The following is a 19,900-nucleotide window of genomic DNA, read 5'->3' on the forward strand; positions in this document are numbered from 1 at the left end:
GGCATATTTCCAACAGTCTCCCACTTGCACTAGAGTCAATAATCTAGTTACATTGTGATGAATCGAACACCCATAGAGTTCTGGTGTTGATCATGTTTTGCTCGCGGAAGAGGTTTAGTCAATGGATCTGCGACATTCAGATCCGTATGCACTTTACAAATTTCTATGTGTCCATCTTGAACATTTTCACGGATGGAGTTGAAGCGACGCTTGATGTGCCTGGTCTTCTTGTGAAACCTGGGCTCCTTGGCAAGTGCAATAGCTCTAGTGTTGTCACAGAAGAGTTTGATCGGCCCCGATGCATTGGGTATGACTCCTAGGTCGGTGATGAAATCCTTTACCCAAATTGCTTCATGTGCTGCCTCCGAGGCTGCCATGTACTCCGCTTCACATGTAGATCCCGCCACGATGCTCTGCTTGCAGCTGCACCAGCTCACTGCCCCACCATTCAACATATACACGTATCCGGTTTGTGACTTAGAGTCATCCAGATCTGTGTCGAAGCTAGCATCGACGTAACCCTTTACGACGAGCTCTTCGTCACCTCCATAAATGAGAACCATGTCTTTAGTCCTTTTCAGGTACTTCAGGATATTCTTGACCGCTGTCCAGTGTTCCTTGCCGGGATTACTTTGGTATCTTCCTACCAAACTTACGGCAAGGTTTACATCAGGTCTGGTACACAGCATGGCATACATAATAGACCCTATGGCTGAGGCATAGGGGATGACACTCATCTCTTCTATATCTTCTGCCGTGGTCGGACATTGAGCTGAGCTCAATTTCATACCTTGCAACACAGGCAAGAACCCCTTCTTAGACTGATCCATATTGAACTTCTTCAATATCTTATCAAGGTATGTGCTTTGCGAAAGACCTATGAGGCGTCTTGATCTATCTCTATAGATCTTGATGCCTAATATATAAGCAGCTTCTCCAAGGTCCTTCATTGAAAAACTCTTATTCAAGTAGGCCTTAATGCTGTCCAAAAGTTCTATATCATTTCCCATCAAAAGTATGTCATCTACATATAATATGAGAAATGCTACAGAGCTCCCACTCACTTTCTTGTAAACGCAGGCTTCTCCATAAGTCTGCATAAACCCAAACGCTTTGATCATCTCATCAAAGCGAATGTTCCAACTCCGAGATGCTTGCACCAGCCCATAAATGGATCGCTGGAGCTTGCATACCTTGTTAGCATTCTTAGGGTCGACAAAACCTTCCGGCTGCATCATATATAGTTCTTCCTTAAGATAACCGTTAAGGAATGCCGTTTTGGCGTCCATTTGCCATATCTCATAATCATAGTATGCAGCAATTGATAACATGATTCGGACGGACTTCAGCTTCGCTACGGGAGAGAAAGTCCCATCGTAGTCAATCCCTTGAACTTGTCGATAACCCTTAGCGACAAGTCGAGCTTTATAGATGGTAACATTACCATCCGTGTCCGTCTTCTTCTTAAAGATCCATTTCTTTTCTATCGCTCACCGATCATCGGGCAAGTCTGTCAAAGTCCACACTTTGTTTTCATACATGGATCCTATCTTGGATTGCATGGCTTCAAGCCATTTGTTGGAATCGGGGCCCGCCATCGCTTCTTCATAGTTCGAAGGTTCACCGTTGTCCAACAACATGATTTCTAAGACAGGGTTGCCGTACCACTCTGGTGCGGAACGTGTCCTTGTGGACCTACGAAGTTCAGTAGCAACTTGATCTGAAGTTTCATGATCATCATCATTAACTTCCTCTCTAGTCGGTGCAGGCACCTCGGGAACATTTTCTTGAGCTGCGCTACTTACCGGTTCAAGAGGTAATACTTCATCAAGTTCCACTTTCCTCCCACTTATTTCTTTCGAGAGAAACTCTTTCTCTAGAAAGGATCCATTCTTGGCAACAAAGATCTTGCCTTCGGATCTGAGGTAGAAGGTATACCCAATAGTTTCTTTAGGGTATCCTATGAAGACGCATTTTTCCGACTTGGGTTCGAGCTTTTCAGGTTGAAGTTTTTTGACATAAGCATCGCATCCCCAAACTTTTAGAAACCACAGCTTAGGCTTCTTCCCAAACCATAATTCATACGGTGTCGTCTCAACGGATTTCGACGGAGCCCTATTTAAAGTGAATGCGGCAGTCTCTAAAGCATAGCCCCAAAATGACAGCGGTAAATCGGTAAGATACATCATAGGTCGCACCATATCCAATAGAGTGCGATTACGACGTTCGGACACACCATTATGCTGAGGTGTTCCAGGCGGCGTGAGTTGTGAAACTATTCCACATTTTCTTAAGTGTGTACCAAATTCGTGACTCAAGTATTCTCCTCCACGATCTGATCGCAAAAACTTGATTTTTCTGTCACATTGATTCTCAACCTCACTCTGAAATTCCTTGAACTTTTCAAAGGTTTCAGACTTGTGTTTCATTAAGTAGACATACCCATATCTACTCAAGTCATCAGTGAGGGTGAGAACATAACGATAGCCACCACGAGCCTCAACACTCATTGGACCGCACACATCAGTATGTATGATTTCCAATAGGTTGGTTGCTCGCTCCATTGTTCCTGAGAACGGAGTCTTGGTCATCTTACCCATGAGGCATGGTTTGCACGTGTCAAATGATCCGTAATCAAGAGACTCTAAAAGTCCATCTGCATGGAGCTTCTTCATGCGTTTGACACCTATGTGACCAAGGCGGTAGTGCCACAACTATGTGGGACTATCATTATCAACCTTACATCTTTTGGTATTCACACTATGAATATGTGTAGCATTACGCTCGAGATTCATTAAGAATAAACCATTCACCATAGGAGCATGACCATAAAACATATCTCTCATATAAATAGAACAACCATTATTCTCGGATTTAAATGAGTAGCCATCTCGAATTAAACGAGATCCTGATACAATGTTCATGCTCAAAGCTGGTACTAAATAACAATTATTGAGGTTTAAAACTAATCCCGTGGGTAAATGTAGAGGTAACGTGCCGACGGCGATCACATCGACCTTGGAACCATTCCCGACGCGCATCGTCACCTCGTCCTTCGCCAGTCTCCGTTTATTCCGCAGCTCCTGCTTTGAGTTACAAATGTGAGCAACCGCACCGGTATCAAATACCCAGGAGCTACTATGAATACTGGTAAGGTACACATCAATTACATGTATATCACATATACCTTTTGTGTTGCCGGCCTTCTTGTCCGCTAAGTATTTGGGGCAGTTCCGCTTCCAGTGACCACTTCCCTTGCAATAAAAGCACTCAGTCTCGGGCTTGGGTCCATTCTTTGGCTTCTTCCCGGTAGCTTGCTTACCGGACGCGGCAACTCCCTTGCCATCCTTCTTGAAGTTCTTTTTACCCTTGCCTTTCTTGAACTTGGTGGTTTTATTGACCATCAACACTTAATGTTCCTTTTTGACTTCTACCTCTACTAATTTCAGCATTGAAAATACCTCAGGAATGGTCTTTTCCATCCCCTGCATATTGAAGTTCATCACAAAGCTCTTGTAGCTCGGTGGAAGCGATTGAAGGATTCTGTCAATGACCGCGTCATCCGGGAGATTAACTCCCAGCTGAGTTAAGCGGTTATGTAATCCAGACATAGTGAGTATGTGCTCACCGACAGAACTATTTTCCTCCATCTTACAGCTGAAGAACTTGTCGGAGACTTCATATCTCTCGACCCGGGCATGAGCTTGAAAAACCATTTTCAGCTCTTCGAACATCTCATATGCTCCGTGTCTCTCAAAACGCTTTTGGAGCCCCGACTCTAAGCTGTAAAGCATGCCGCACTGAACGAGGGAGTAGTCATCAGCACGTGTCTGCCAAGCGTTCATAACATCTTGGTTCCGTGGGACAGGTGCGTCACCTAGCGGTGCTTCTAGGACATAATCTTTCTTTGCAGCTATGAGGATGATCCTCAGGTTCCGGACCCAGTCCGTATAATTGCTGCCATCGTCTTTCAGCTTGGTTTTCTCTAGGAACGCGTTGAAGTTGAGGACAACGTTGGCCATTTGATCTACAAGACATATTGTAAAGATTTTAGACTAAGTTCATGATGATTAAGTTCATCTAATCAAATTATATAATGAACTCCCACTCAGATAGACATCCCTCTAGTCATCTAAGTATAACATGATCCGAGTTAACTAGGCCGTGTCCGATCATCACGTGAGACGGACTAGTCAACATCGGTGAACATCTTCATGTTGATCGTATCTTCTATACGACTCATGCTCGACCTTCGGTCTTCTGTGTTCCAAGGCCATGTCTGTACATGCTAGGCTCGTCAAGTCAACCTAACTGTTTGCATGTGTAAATCTGTCTTACACCCGTTGTATGTGAACGTTGGAATCTATCACACCCGATCATCACATGGTGCTTCGAAACAACGAACTGTCGCAACGGTGCACAGTTAGGGGGAACACTTTCTTGAAATTATTATGAGGGATCATCTTATTTACTACCGTCGTTCTAAGTAAACAAGATGCAAAAACATGATAAACATCACATGCAATCAAATAATAATAGTGACATGATATGGCCAATATCACATAGCTCCTTTGATCTCCATCTTGGGGCTCCATGATCATCTTGTCACCGGCATGACACCATGATCTCCATCATCGTGTCTCCATGAAGTTGCTCGCCAACTATTACTTCTACTACTATGGCTAACAGTTTAGCAATAAAGTAAAGTAATTTACATGGGGTTTCTCAATGACACGCAGGTCATACAAAAATAAAGACAACTCCTATGGCTCCTGCCGATTGTCATACTCATCGACATGCAAGTCGTGATTACTATTACAAGAACATGATCTCATACATGACATATATATCATTCATCATTCATCACAACTTTGGCCATATCACATCACAAAGCACTTGCTGCAAAAACAAGTTAGACGTCCTCTAATTGTTGTTGCAAGTTTTATGTGGCTGCAATAGGGTTCTAGAAAGAACGTTTTCTTACCTACGTAAAAGCCACAACGTGATTTGTCAACTTCTATTTACCCTTCATAAGGACCCATTTCATCGAATCCGCTCCAACTAAAGTGGGAGAGACAGACACCCGCTAGCCACCTTATGCAACTAGTGCATGTCAGTCGGTGGAACCAGTCTCACGTAAGTGTATGTGTAAGGTCGGTCCAGGCCGCTTCATCCCACAATACCGCTGAAGCAAAATAAGACTAGTAGCGGCAAGAAAGTTGACAACAACTACGCCCACAACAAATTGTGTTCTACTCGTGCAAAGAGAACTACGCATAAACCTGGCTCATGATGCCATTGTTGGGGAACGTTGCAGAAAACAAAAATTTTCCTACGGTTTCACCAAGATCCATCTATGAGTTCATCTAGCAACGAGTGATCGGATGCATCTACATACCTTTGTAGATCGCGAGCGGAAGCGTTCAAAGAACGGGGATGAGGGAGTCGTACTCGCCGTGATCCAAATCACCGGTGATCCTAGCGCCGAACGGACGGCACCTCCGCGTTCAACACACGTACGGTCAGCGTAATGTCTCCTCCTTCTTGATCCAGCAAGGGGGAAGGAGAGGTTGATGAAGATCTAGCAACACGACGGTGTGGTGGTGGATGCAGCAGTACTCCGGCAGGGCTTCGCCAAGCTCTATGGAGGAGGAGGAGGTGTTGGAGAGGGAGAGTGAGGCACCAAAGGCATGGGTGCGGCTGCCCTCCCTCCCCCCTCTATATATAGGGTCCCCAGGGGGGGGGGCGCCGGCCGTGGAGATCCAATCTCCCAAGGGGGCGGCGGCCAAGGGGGTTGGAGTGCCCCCCAAGGCAAGTGGGGCGCCCCCCACCCTAGGGTTCCCAACCCTAGGCGTAGGGGGAAGGCCCAAGGGGGGGCGCACCAGCCCACTAGGGGCTGGTTCCCCTCCCACTTCAGCCCATGGGGCCCTCCGGGATAGGTGGCCCCACCCGGTGGACCCCCGGGACCCTTCCGGTGGTCCCGGTGACGCCGAAACTTGTCCCGATGGCCGAAATAGCACTTCCTATATATAATTCTTTACCTCCGGACCATTTCGGAACTCCTCGTGACGTCTGGGATCTCATCCGGGACTCCGAACAACTTTCGGGTTACTGCATATACATATCTCTACAACCCTAGCGTCACCGAACCTTAAGTGTGTAGACCCTACGAGTTCGGGAGACATGTAGACATAACCGAGATGGCTCTTCGGTCAATAACCAACAGCGGGATCTGGATACCCATCTTGTCTCCCACATGGTCCTCGATGATCTCATCGGATGAACCACAATGTCGAGGATTCGCACAACCCCGTATACAATTCCCTTTGTCAATCGGTACGTTACTTGCCCGAGATTCGATCGTCGATATCCCAATACCTCGTTCAATCTCGTTACCGGCAAGTCATTTTACTCGTACCGTAATGCATGATCCCGTGACCAGACACTTGGTCACTTTGAGCTCATTATGATGATGCATTACCGAGTGGGCCCAGAGATACCTCTCCATCATACGGAGTGACAAATCCCAGTCTCGATCCGTGTCAACCCAACAGACACTTTCGGAGATACCCGTAGTATACCTTTATAGTCACCCAGTTACGTTGTGATGTTTGGTACACCCAAAGCACCCCTACGGTATCCGGGAGTTACACGATCTCATGGTCTAAGGAAAAGATACTTGACATTGGAAAAAGCTCTAGCAAAACGAACTACACGATCTTGTGCTATGCTTAGGATTGGGTCTTGTCCATCACATCATTCTCCCAATGATGTGATCTTGTTATCAACGACATCCAATGCCCATAGTCAGGAAACCATGACTATCAGTTAATCAACGAGCTAGTCAACTAGAGGCTTACTAGGGACATATTGGTGTCTATGTATTCACACATGTATTACGATTTCCGGGTAACACAATTATAGCATGAATAAAAGACAATTATCATGAACAAGGAAATATAATAATAATCCTTTTATTATTGCCTCTAGGGCATATTTCCAACAAAATTCTGCCACTAACGGAAAGAATTGCTTGCTTGAGAGCAACGAAGAGATGAAAACTTCTTTCATCGCGAGAATAGGAGGAAACTTGGATTATTGATAAGCACCACAATAGAAACATTCCTTGGGGAAGGCTTTAGGTGAAATCTATATCATGATAACTCCAAGGAAGAAAATGATGGGTTTAAATATCTCATTCCTGACAACTTATCACCCATGAAACATGAAGGAAACTGTCAAGGATGACATAACACCATCTCAAAAGATAAGGTAGAAAGAATTGCACTTCAGAATGCAAGATGAAGAATGCTTGAACTCCTCAAAACAAGACATGTGTTGAATACCATGTTTATTTTAGAGTATAGCTTGGCGTAACATAACTCTGATAGAAATCTTGAAGAACAAATCGAGAATGAAAGGAATCCTTGATGAACCACGATGTAGAGCCTCCATGAAGAACTCCGGTAATAAAAGGATGATAAAAAAGAAGTGAAGGATGAAAATAATAAGATTGAAGCTTTGCAATGCTTGGATGGAGCTTTGCGACGAGATAAAGAGGAAAACTTGGAACTCCGGAAAAGAAAAGATGAAACAATTGAAACCGAGAATTGACTCATCGTGAACAAACTCCGGAAGAATGAATCCATCATTTGGATGAAGCAATAATAAGAATTATGTTATGCGTATCCTTCACCAATTTAAATTGATGACAAGCAACGGATTTGGCAAACTACTTATTCTCGTAGAAAGGATAAGAGAGATATAGCGCAAACTTGAGAAGGACTTCAACGAACAACCGGTAGGATTGGAAAGAACGAATGAATGGATATGATAACGAAGGAAGAGAACTCTTGAACGAACCACCGTAAGAATTGAAAATGGAAGTAGCAAGGGCACAATTCACCGGGAAGAATTGGAGAATGAACGAAGATACTTTAGGGGATTCAGATACAAGTGGACGAAGAGATCACGAGCTGATTAGAGAAAACTTGAATGATGCACCGGTAAGATTTGGAGAACGAGAGCTGAAAGCTGGAATGAATAATTCTGAGATGATGGGCTCTTGAGAATCAAACTGAAAAATACACCTGAATTGCTCCCGATGGGTGAAAAGAATTCTCACAATCGAAAACAATTTTGAGAGGATGGTATAAAGCTAGAACCACGAGTCTTGAGAGAACTGGTAAGATTTGGAGGAAAAACTCTTATTCGGTCTTCAAGATCCGAGAATGACCATGAGAAACACCACCAATAATTGTTTAGACACTCCGGGAGAATCAAAAGCGAATAGGTTGAGCCAACGATGGAAAGAATTTGACCGATCTTGGAGAAATACATATGACTGATGATAATTCATTCTTACGTCAAACTTGGAGAAGAATTTGAGAGTAACTCCGGAAAAATTAGAAGAATCAGGTAAGATCCTAGAAAAAGACCTGTGGGTTAGGGCCCACTCAAGAAAAGCACCGTTGAAATGATTTAAAAGAGAGATTGCACCGCTTGAATTAAATGGCTTGAATGAGATAACAACCTCGAAATAACTTGAACGGACTGAGAATGGAAACGTGAATCTTCTGAGATATCTTCGGCACTCCGGAACAAATGAATAGTGAGAGGTGAGCGATTAAGAGGTGCACCGGTATGAGAAAGCATTGTGAAATGAGGAAAGGAATAATATTAACACCTAAATCTTGGATTGAATCCACCAGGGAAGAAAAAGAACAAAGAATGATGAACTTGAAGCTCCGCTAGTATCTTCTTGAGAATCACCGGATAAGAACATTGACGGAAAATAATGGAGAGACTTCCCACTGATAAAAGGATACTTGAATAAGGAATCTTAGTCATTGAAGTAAAATAAAATGGTGGGAGGGCGGGAAAAACAAAGACAACTTGGACAAATGGAAAGGATACCGTAGAGAAAACTTAGAGTTGATCTTGCGGGTGTTGAAAATGATCAGATCCACTTGAAAGGAAGCACGCCGGTTGAAAAGGATTGACATGACAATCTCGATTATCATGAAGGATTAGTATTCACATAGAAATATGAGAACACTGCTTAGGAAAAGTATGGAATCAACACTTGACATTGAAGCAACTCGAATATCACAACTCAAAACAAAACAAAGATTGGCTTGCAAAATAAGCCGGAAACAAACATATGAGAGATCCCATACCGTATCATGTGTCTGTTGGAAAGATATCCTATGTGATACTTGAATTCCGACTTATAAACTCCCGAAACTTTTTGGTTATGCAATCAGGTGTTGGGGATACAGGAGAAGCATAATATCTCACCCAAACTAGCAATCCCTACATCCAGCTGTATCCATCCTTCAACACATAACCAAGAAAACCTTCGGAAATCGTGTACCTAAACCTTCAAAAAGCATCTGTTATACGAGTTATGGCAATACTCCCGAACTCCCGCCCCGGTACTGGGTGGCGTCGAGGTTATCTCACCAACAATTGCATAAAAGAGATTTTCGATGTCGGCGAACTCAGGTATTCCAGAACTGCAACGATAAAATTGTGACGACAACACCTCGGAGCTCAACTCCCAGGGACACTGCCACAACCCCTAAATGTCAGGAGGCACCAAGAACAATGTTCTCGTCACAAAACCATCGGAACGATTCCAAGATATCCGTGTGATCCTAAATTTTTTTCGTGAAATTTGAGGAGAGAAAAGTCAAAACTTCTACGTGAGGAGGCCTCACCAGAGCGACGAAGGGACTAAGGAGTAAAAAGAATCCTACTCTCCGATATACACAATCCTAAGACTCAAAACATTTTGTCCTAGACTCAACAACGTCAGCAATTCGATCAAGCAGGGGGCTCCTAAGTCGGGGAAGGCTCTGATTACCAACTTGTAACGCCCACAATGTGGCTATATCTCCCACGTGTCGGGGCACGACTTAGAGGCATAGCCGCATGGTAGGCATGTCACAAGAGGGGTAATCTTTACACATCCCGTGTACTGAATAAGAAAGGGATAAAGAGTTGGCTTACAATCGCCACTTCACACAAATACAAGTTAAACATACATCATCCAGAATACAATATAGGTCCGACTACGGAACCAAAATAAAAGAAGACAACCCAAATGCTAGATCCCCGATCATCCCAACTGGGCTCCACTACTGATCAACAGGATACGAAACAAAACAACGATCAAGTTCTTCATCGAGCTCCCACTTGAGCTGGGTTGCGTCACCTGCACTGGTATCACCGGCTGTCGTGGTTCTAAGTCTGACAGTAGAATATGGGGGTAGGAATGGAGAGGCAAGATCTTGGCTATGGAGGAGTTGTACACACAAGGTTTACGAGTTCAGGCCCTTCTCGGAGGAAGTAACAGCCCTACTTCTCGGAGCCCGGAGGCGGTCGACTGAATTATACGTGTGTGAGTTACAGGGGGTGCGAACCCTTATCCCAGAGGAGGGGGGTGGCTTATATAGAGTATGCCAGGGCCCCAGCTCCCCTCCGTTACACAGGGTTCAATATGCATTAAGAAGAGGCGTTACAGGTAACGCCTATATTAAAGTGCTACAAATGATCATTAAGTATGTGAATGAATGCTTGACCGTTGCTGCGCAGAGCGGCTTCAGGTCTTCTGATATGTTGAGTTGTTTGGTGGTCGAGTGACCTGGGTAAGAGAGGTGTCCGAGCGATTGATAGGTCGAGTGGACTTTGCTCCACACCTTTGCGGGTCCTCTGCTTCTGATTCTTGAACTTCTTAGTTCTTAGGACAAGACTTTAGGTAGGGCGTATAGGTCAGGCCTATTACCCTACCCTAGGTCTTTGTCTACATCATTAGCCCCCGAATGGATTGAGGTTTGAGTGAAAAAGAAGGATGGTAGTTGACCTGGTTTCCGCACGTGATCTGCCTTGTCTTCTTCTCCAAGTGGAGGTCAGCTGCTGAAACTTTGGACTTCGTTTCAGTCACCTTGATCAATTCAAAAATCACCGACTGGTTTGTTCAGTGGCATCTGTCGAGTGATATCTCTGATTGGAATCTTTGGTGAGATCGGTTACAGGGGATCCCGGATCTCACGGGATTCGAAATTTGGGTGGAAGCACGCCAGGCCGAGCATCCCGTGGTAAGTGGAGTAGATAAATCGGACGTTTCGATTTCCGCGCCACCTTTTTCGCCATGTATCACGTGTGTAACTGTTGGGGGGATTTGACAGGATTGATCGGTCCCACACGTCAGCCACTCGGAAGTAGGCCTTTAAAAGCGGCGAGGCCAAGCTATTCGTACTGTGCATGCCCATTCCCCTTCTTCTTCCTCTCGCGTCTCCACCTCGCCTAGCACGACCACTCTCGACACCGCTGTTCTGCCGCCATGGGGAAGGACAAAATGGCGGCGTTAGAGCGTGCGAAGAAGGCGACGGGGGCGATGAAGAACAAGAAGATGAATCGGGGGTCTTCATCGCGCTCGGGGCTACCGTCACGTTGGATCCAGGGAGACTGGATCCGATCTTCACTCCGGCAAGAGGACTTGGATGATTTGGCCGAGTTAGGGCTGATCGTCCATGAGTCCGCGCGCCTGCCGAGGGGGGAATCGGAGCCGCAGCCGCAACCGAGTGAGTGTGTCTTGCTCGCCACCCATGTCGACCATGGTTTCTCGCTTCCACCGCATCCTTTCTTTCGGGGCTTCTTAAACTTTTTCGGTGCCCAACTCCATCACTTTACTCCCAATACCATCACGTACCTTGCTGCGTTCGTCTCTATGTGTGTGATTTTTTTGGGGTGCTGACCGCACTAGGGCCTCTTCAAACACATCTTTACCATCCGATCCCAAACCGTGAAGAAAGCAAACTCGAAAGACGAGAAAACCCATGTTATCCAGATGTGCGGGGGCCTGGGCATTCAGAAGAGGAAGAGGAGCTCTTTTCCTCCGATGACTCTTCCTGAATCGGTCAGGGGCTGGCAGTCGACCTGGTTCTACTGCCAGGATATCGCGACCCCAGGCCAGTCGACTGGACTTCCCCCTTTTTCTTTTGACCGTGTCCAAACTCCATCTTCCTTGCAAGTGACCGCTGCTGAGAAGGCAGAGACAGGCATGCTAGTTGAGAGAGTAGTCCAACTAATCAATCAGGGCATCACTGGTATGGACCTGCTCAAGGTGTTCCTCAGTCGGCGGATCCAACCCCTCCAAGCTCACGATCATTCCATGTGGATGTACTCCGGGGCTGTGACACTGCTCGGGTTCATCCGGAGGAAGTGGAGGCCAAAACCATGGCCGATTGGCTGATGAGCATTATCGGGAACAAAGACAACCCCAGGGGTGCCAGGAGAGTCGACCCTTTCAGCGACCACAACCTGCCAGACAAGGTCTGGTCGTCATAACTAAATTTTTGAACATATTTTCCGACTGATTGAGGTTCCGACTGACTTATGATCGGTTCCTTGTTTTGCAGATTTACACGGAGATGTATTCGATGCCCAATGGTGAACAAGCCCTAGAGCAAGACCAAGAGGGTGGGGACAGCACCGAGGAGAGCGGCGAGTGGGAGTCCCCAGCTGATGGTGAAGATGATGAGAGTGAAGAGTCTGACGATGAGGAGGTGGCCGACTCGCCGCCTCGCTCTGAACGTTGATCCAAGCAGCGGCACGACCCCGTGAATAGACGCAGCAAAGCTGTGGTGTCGAGTGCTCCATCTCACAAGCGCGCTCGGTCTCCGACTCCAGAGTTGACTGAGACGGTCTCCAAGCAACCCAAAGCTAATCCTTCAAAGGCTCGGAAGACCTTGCCCAAGATCAAGATGGACGTCCCTGTTGCCTCTGGATAAATGTTTGAAAGTGCGTTATATCGACTAGAGGGGGGGGGGTGAATAGGCGATTTTTATGAAAGTCTTCAAAACGTGAGAGTTATGAAGACAAACAGTGAAGATTAAGCCTATTGCCTATTACTATGCAGCGGAAGTTAGATTACACTAGGCCAGCCATGGTCATGTATTCAATAGAGTGAAAGCGCAATGACAAACAGCTTCAGTGTAATAAGGATCAGGTAGGAGAAGTTATGAAGCCGAACAGATCATACATTCATGTTGTGAAGACAAGATAAAGCAAGCATGCAATGGCTTCACAATGAATAACTGTAAGAAAAGGAAGTGAAGATGAAAGTGACAACGTGAAGACAATGATTTGTTGGACAGTTCCCCAGTTCCAGTTGCTGTGACAACTGTACGTCTGGTTGGAGCGGCTAGGTATTTAAACCAAAGGACACACAGTCCCGGACACCCAGTCAAGGACACTTAGTCCAAGACACCCAGACCTCACCGTTTTCTCCTTGAGCTAAGGTCACACAGACCTCGCGCAATCACTCAGGTAAGTCTTCAAGGTAGACTCCCAAACCTTCACAAACTTCGTTCACTGGCAATCCACAATTTCTCTTGGATACTCAGAACGCGATGCCTAACCGTTTGGAGGATGCACAGTCCTCAAGTGTAATAAGTCTTCAAATCACACAGACACGAAGACTTAAGTGATGCCCAATTTACTCTGGCTCTGGGTGGTTAGGGCTTTTCTCCTCACTAGGAATTTTTCTCTCAAAGGCTTCGAGGTGGGTTGCTCTCAAACGACAAAAGCCGTGCACTGAAATCTGAGCAGCCAACCGTTTATGGTTGTGGGGGGTGGACTATTTATAGCCACTTGGCAACCCGACCTGATCTGTTCGAAATGACCCTGGGTCACTAAGGAACTGACACGTGTACCAACGGTCGAATTTTGAACTCACACGGCAACTTTACTTGGGCTACAAGTAAAGCTGACTTGTCTGACTCTGGACAAGATTTTCTCTCAAAGTCTTCGCTCGAAGACATAGGATTTTAATTAGGCATCACTTCAGTCATTCTGACTGGTTCTCTTGGACCCCACTTAACAGTACGGTAATTCCTATGACACAACATAAATGAAATAAAACTACGAAGGTTCTAAGTCTTCGAGTTCCATAAGCTTCATAGGGAGTCTTCTCATGTCATTGTCTTCAATATGAATATCTTCATAAACCACCATTGTCTTCAATGTCTTCGTACATTTTTAGGGGTCATCTCTGGTAATAAAACCGAATCAATGAGGGACTTCTACCTGTGTTTTCCTGCAATTCTCACAAACACGTTAGTCCCTCAACTAGGTTTGTCGTCAATACTCCAGAACCAACTAGGGGTGGCACTAGATGCACTTACAATCTCCCCCTTTTTGGTGATTGATGACAAACTAGTTGAAGTTTTCAACGGGGAACATAATTTGTGAAATAGTAAAGGAATTTGTCTTCATAAGTTGCAAGGGCTCCCCCTGAAGATGTGCATATAAGTAATTTGCCTTTTGAATGCAAATGCACATGGCAGGTTGTACTTGTGGAGATCCACTTCAACTTATGATGACAATCCACTATGCATGTGAAAGTATATGAAGATAATGACATGCATAATGGAAAATGGACGTCTGCAGTAAGAGATGAGTGCGGAATTTATCGTCGCACAACGGAGTGACAAACAGGTAGCAGACGGCCATCAAGGCTAAGTGTTACAACTCAAAGAAGCAAATGTAGCAAAAACGGGAGTTGTAAGCACGAAGCAAAATGTAGCAAAATATAAAGGCACCCGCCCAAAGTGACCCGCTTGAAGACTATAAACATCATGCTTCTCCCCCTTTTGTCAGTGATGACCAAAAAGGTTTGAAGACATAGAGTTTTCTACGCGTTCCCAGGCGCAGCAGGATCGGTGGAGTTGTTTGGTGGCGGTGCAGATGAGCTTGGTGCAGATTCGACGTGTGTTGAAGCAGGTGGAGATGATGTCGCGTCGTCGTCTTCTTCAATAATCCAGGCAGACACGGTGGCAGCAGAAGAAGAGAATTCTGACTCTTCAAGTGATGGTGTGCTTTGCATCATAGCTCTTCTTGGAGGCGTGGAGTCAAATTGGAATCTCTCTCTGAAGCCATCCTCTTGCAGTTCAGCTCCATTGCTCATCATGGTGAGGCCTTTCCAAGTGCGGCGACAGGTCTCGTGTGCGACAAACGCATTCTTGGTTGCCAGATTTCTGATGCGATTGACGTCTTGCATGATGCTTCTCATCTGCCGTTTGAGCCAGTCGTGATGCCTATCTTGCTTTTGGTGAAGAGCCACAAGAAGCTCTCGGTAATTGAGTGCTCGAGCACGCTTCTTGGGTCTCTTGGCAGCTGTGCTGTCAGTGGCTTCAGTTGATGCAGGGGCACGTGTGGTGCCAGCCATTGGATACACTCGGGAGAGAGCTTCAACACCTTCAATATTTTGAGTGAAGCTCTGGTGTTCTGCATTTTGAAGACTTAATGGTTGCTTGCCAGGCTCTGGATATATTGCTTCAGCAGATGTGTCCACATCTGGCAAAAATATCCTATGGTTGCGGGCTGAGGGTTGATAGGAGATTGCAGAGTGAAGCTTGATCAGCCTCATAACCCAAGGAGCATAGAAATTTAATCCAAACAGTTTTGAGGCAGATGCTGCAAAGTGACGGATGAAGAGATCCTATGCATTGAAGCATTTGCCATGAAGAATGCAGAAGATGAGAGTCTTCATTGCACCATCAATTGTTGCATATCGAGAGTGTCCCTTTACAGGCCATAGAGTCCGCCTTATGATGTGATATATTGTTCTGGGCAGGTACTCTAAGTCTTCAACGAAGAACCTAGTTGGATAGGGTGCATTAGGAGGCAGTGGCTTCATTATTGAGAGCATCTGACTCATATCTGGCTCAAGACGCTGAAATATGCTTTCAATTGCTTCAGCATGGAGTTGGCATCCTTCTTCAAAGAATTCGCCAGGAGTGGGAAGGCCGGTAAGCTCAATTAGGTCGAAAGCATTGGCTTCATGATGGATATTGCCTGTCATCCACTCCAGAATCCATGTCTTCGGATCTCTGTTATAGCCTTTGATATGCAAAGTGGCATAGAACTGGAGCAGAAGCTCTTCGTTCCAGTGCTCTTCATCAGTGATAAATGGCAGCAAACCCACTTGCTTGAAGCAATCCAGTGCTTCTTCTAGACCAGGCAGACCAGCAACAGCTTCAACCTCAAGGCGCTTGTGAGGAAAGATGCGGCCTTGGTTGTATAGGATGCATGAATAATAGCTGCGCTGTTGATGGCTCCAGAACCTATCTGATACAATCCGTTCCCTTGAATAAGGGTTCTTGGAGCGGTCGAAAAACATGTTATCTGCCCTGAAGCCGTTGATGTTGAAGGAACCAGGAGCTGATGCAGGACCTGGGAACCTTGGCAGTCGTGGGATCGGCTTCTGGACCTGAGGTCTATATGCAATATGATAGTTGAATTGTGGTCCGGCAGCAGACTCAGGCACAGAATGTTCAGGAGCAGTAGCTTCATTGTCTTCTGAAGCTATTGTTGGGTTGGGCTCCACATTTGCTTCGGCGGTGTTTGTGGCAGCCTCAACATTTGCAGACTCAGGCACGTTCTCCTGGAGAACTGCTTCTTGTTGGTGAGGGGTAGTTGGAGCTTGTGGTATCTCTGCATGCTCTTCGGCTGATGCAGCCGGAATGTCGTTAGCAGCCTGAGCCCTTGGCCCTTTGCGAAGCCTACGGAATGTAGGCGCCGGTGGAGTTGTAGTGGGTTGGGGCTCATCTTCCTCCTGTGGGCGATCTGCCCACGATGCATCTTGTGTGATTGGCGTCAATGGACGACCAATACTGATCAGTTCGCTTGTCTCAAGCTGAGGAAGGGCTGCATCACCTTGCACATTGTCTTGGAGACCAATGTCTTCAGCAGCGTTGGGTTCGTCTGCTGGAATGTCTTCAGCGTTGGGTTCATGCACAGTCAACTGACAATCTGCGTCAGGATAGCGGACGGAGAGGGGTTCAACTGTCAAGGGCTCTGTGGGAGCAGCCCGAGATTTCTTGGTCTTGCGCTTCTTGATGATGGGTTCAGAAGGAGAGGCTTCAGAATGTTTTCTCTTCTTAGCTTCAGCCTCTGCAGTCCGTGTCTTCTTGTGCTGTGAGGCGGTTGATCGACTCTTTGGCTTCGAGCCAGCCGTTGCAGCGGGGAAGACAATCGGAGCAGTTTCTGACCTTGGCGCTTCAGGTTCAGGCACAACAGCCTTCTTTTTCTTCTTCGCGGCCATCCTGGGGTCAATGCCGGGACGCCCAAGTGCCTTGCGCTTCTCTGCCTCATTGTAGGCCTGCACGCAGCGATCAGCCGAAGTCTTCATGCGCTCTCGCGAGCCTTGAGCTTCAGCACGCGTCTTCAGAAAGTTCTCTTTCAGCTCGTGCAACATGATCTTGAAGTTTTTCACTTCTTGCACGCTGAGCTTGGCCACGTGCTTCTTGAACTGAGCCTTTTCATGATCAATTTTCTGCTTCAGTTCTACAATTCGCTGGGCTATTGCAAGTTCTGAAGCAATTGCACATTGAAAGGCAACGCTGAGGCCTATGGGTAGCTACAGATCATCGAAGCTTATGTCTGGTGTGTCAAACCATTCATCAATGAAGCTGTGGATGACGGCGACATCAAACAGAGGCAGATTGTTGAAGATTTCAGCCTCCTCCTTGCTCTTGATGAGCTGCTCAAGTGCGTCATCTCCAAGATCTTCATCGCTTGATAGATCAATGTTTTTGCAGCGCAGAACGGCAGCAGCTGTGAGCTCTTTGCCTATGTGTGGCTGAGGCTTCTTGGCTTCTTGGGGCTTGGAGACTCGTGATATGTCTTCAGACTGCACACTGGCTTCAGGAGGTGCAGTTGCCAATGGCCTTGCTCGTGAGATTTTGGGAGAAGCGGCTGGCTTTGAAGCTTTTGGAGCTTTTGGCTTCTTCTGTTTTGGCTTCGGAGCAGCAGGGGCGTCATCTGACTCAGTATCTGCTGGAGGGTCATTCACAGCAGTCCCTTGGACTAGGATGCGAGTGATGAGGCCTGCGAGATTTGCATATGGCCCGATGATATTGGGATCGGCGTCGCGTGTGCCATCTGCCCTTGGTGAGGAGGGACCAGGGTTGAAGTCAAGCCAAAATTTCTTCTTATTTATCTTCGCTGATTGTTGTGCAAACTGAAAGTTGCGCTTGAAGAGATTATCATCGCGGCACCAGAGAAGTGATGACGGATGTGCTTCAGCTGGCTGTGGTCCTCTCAGCATGCATGGATAGAAGCCTTGAGCAATGGCTTCGACTCTGGACCTGGGTACGAGATTTTTGTATAGTACGTCTCCCCACGGTCTCTTGATGGCGCACTTCTCCGCATATTCCTGAGTGACGAAGCGGTAGTGGAACCATTGCTCTGCCCAATATCTTCGAATCCATTGGATTCGTGTCTTGCGCTGACCATAGCTTTCTTCAGGATCAGTTTTGTACATCTCTGCCAATTCATCAGGCAGATCTTTGGACGTTTCACCACGTCGCTGTCTGCCTCCCTTCCTTGCTGCTGTTTCTGAAGCCATGAATAACTTGGAAGGCTTCAAGATGTTCAAAGGCTTCAAAGGCTTCCTTTTGCAAGAACTGGCTTCAGGAGAGTTGATGTGATGCTGCAAGTACTCTGCAAATGAATGCAGACTATGAGAACCAAAGGATTCTCCCACGGACATGTACCTGTGACAGCATTAAGGTGCGAGGGAAGGGGAAGAGGTCATATGCATTCTCAGAAGATTTTGAAGATAAATCGGTTTAGAAGACATAGACCTCATTGTGCGAAGACATTCACTCACAGATAAGAAGTTGGTTCCAGATTTGTACGAACCCACAGATCAGTACAAGTGAGGAATCTAACTACCTTATGAAGCACAAGTGAATATACTAGGCATGTCATGAGATGTAGCGAGATAACTAACTGATGTGAAGAGAAACTCCTTATGGCAGAAAGTGACTGAACTATGGGATCAAAAGAGGCTGTAAAAAGAGGTTTTATTTACCACACTTGGAACTGCTAGACGAAGTGAGAGTTGAGGTCGAGCAGTTCGATCCTCCGTGCCCTAACTTGGCGAGGAAGACACCTACGGCGACGGCGGACAGAGCGATGTCCGCTGTCGGCGTGAAAACGGCGTCGGAGAGGTTGCGGCAGTGAAGCGCTTCGTCGCCGGCGTCGTCGAGTGCTAGCGGTGGCGCTAGGGTTCGTGCGAGGGTGGAAGAAGGAGATAATGACCACAGTGAATCGTGTATTTATAGGGATAGAGGCGGCACTGCGCTATTACGCAGGTACCCCTGGCGGTTCGCATTTGAGGCACGCGTGGCCAGTTAGAGGAAGATTGGGATTTGTTCCACGTCCCACGCACGCCTAAATTGTCGGGCGGTCGTTCCTGCTTCTCCGGATCTTATGTGGAGGAATGAGCATTAAAAACGGACTTTTATGGTTGTCTCTATGTCTTCAGCTGACAAGGACACAGTGAAGACATTTGACAGTTTCAACAGAATGCATATGACTTGGAGAGATAGAGTTTGAGATAGAAAGCATAGAGAGGTTAGGGTCCGATCACATTCACTTAGTTCAAAAGATTCAACCAAGAAGACATAGCTATAAGTGAATGCTGTAGAGGACAGAACATCAGTACATATATATATATATATATCCATATAATCAACGCAGTGAAGATAATCATGAAGACATATTGAGAATGAAGCCAAACCAAATGTGAAGACATTGAGAGGTAACGCCATGAGAGAAACACTTCAAAATGGAACGTTTGGTGGTGGCGTTACCCACCGTATAGGAAGTATTAGACCCAGACACGGCGCACAATTATCATGGCGCTCCGAAGTCAAATTCCACATTAATGTATTCACACTTAGAATGTATGTCTTCATTGTTTGAAGATATACGCTACTTCGTGTGTTGCACATCTAAGTCATCAACATGCTTAAGTGTTAGGATGTGTGCCTGATCACAGGACATTTGAGGATTCCAAGATATTTAGCTCACACCGTAACTT

Source organism: Triticum urartu, chromosome 2 (genome assembly GCF_003073215.2).
Source record: "Triticum urartu cultivar G1812 chromosome 2, Tu2.1, whole genome shotgun sequence".
Classification (NCBI taxonomy): Eukaryota; Viridiplantae; Streptophyta; class Magnoliopsida; order Poales; family Poaceae; genus Triticum; species Triticum urartu.